The sequence below is a fragment of the Myotis myotis genome, unplaced genomic scaffold (genome assembly GCF_014108235.1).
Source record: "Myotis myotis isolate mMyoMyo1 unplaced genomic scaffold, mMyoMyo1.p scaffold_m19_p_18, whole genome shotgun sequence".
Classification (NCBI taxonomy): Eukaryota; Metazoa; Chordata; class Mammalia; order Chiroptera; family Vespertilionidae; genus Myotis; species Myotis myotis.
Window position 1 is genome coordinate 10,114,449 of NW_023416322.1, and position 1,007 is coordinate 10,115,455.

Sequence of the window (1,007 nt, forward strand, 5' to 3'; positions counted from 1 at the left end):
TTCGCGATATTTGGGCGCAGCTTCGTTTCAGCCCTGGAAGCAGAGCGAGTTCTCTTAAAGGGACAGCTAACTCCCCACTCCTCCCGCCTCTTCGGGAGCCGAAGGGTGAAGATGTATCAGTATTTCTAAAGAACAAAAGGTCTTGCTACCTGTAGGTCGAGTGAGGTGCCCTCGAAATCGGCCGCATATATGCTCAAGGCGAGAGGGCGGGGAAGGAGTTCCTGAATCCAGTACATTGGAATGTCGTCTTGCACTGACTTGAGGTCGGGAATTACTAAATTGGGGCTTGCGAACTACACCGGGAGAAAGAGAATCATGGTTCAGCACGCAAATGAATGCCAAGCATGGTCAGTGAGTCAAAGGACCGGCCGAAAATAACCAGGGGCGCAGGATTAGACTCATGGCGGCGGCAAACATTGACTCACTGAGGTTGAGGGGTGACTGGCCTCGCCACCTGCAGGAGGCTGTCACCTGCAAACGTCCATTGGCCACATCAGAAAGCTCAGTATGAGGTCAGACTCAGGCTGTGCCATTGCCCTCGGCCCCAGGGCAATTGCCACCTGCAGGGAGGGGGTGGCAGCATGCGGAGAAGGAACGAGGAGGACTTGTGTGTGTCACCCACATTCCAGCTCAGGCCCCGAGTACACAAACAGGAAGATGGTTCCCTTCCTGCCTTCCGTGTGACAAGCACTGTGATCGGAAGAGAGGGCGGGTTGTCAAGGACCCGTAACCACTGAACTTCACAGCAACGTGATCATGCGAGGTTATGTGACCCCTTTCAACCCTGCATCCCTAGAACCGACGGCTGTGTCCAGCAAATAAATGCTCAGTCAATGCCTGCCGAATGGATAAAGTTATAGAGTCACAGAGGGCAACTGTCATAGACTGGGCGTTGTAATAGGGCTTCACTATGAGATGTCTGAAGGAAGACTTCAACCCCCAGCCGAAGGAGAAATAAAGACATCTCTGAGTTTACCTCTCTTGCAAGAAATCCACACTCATTGTTC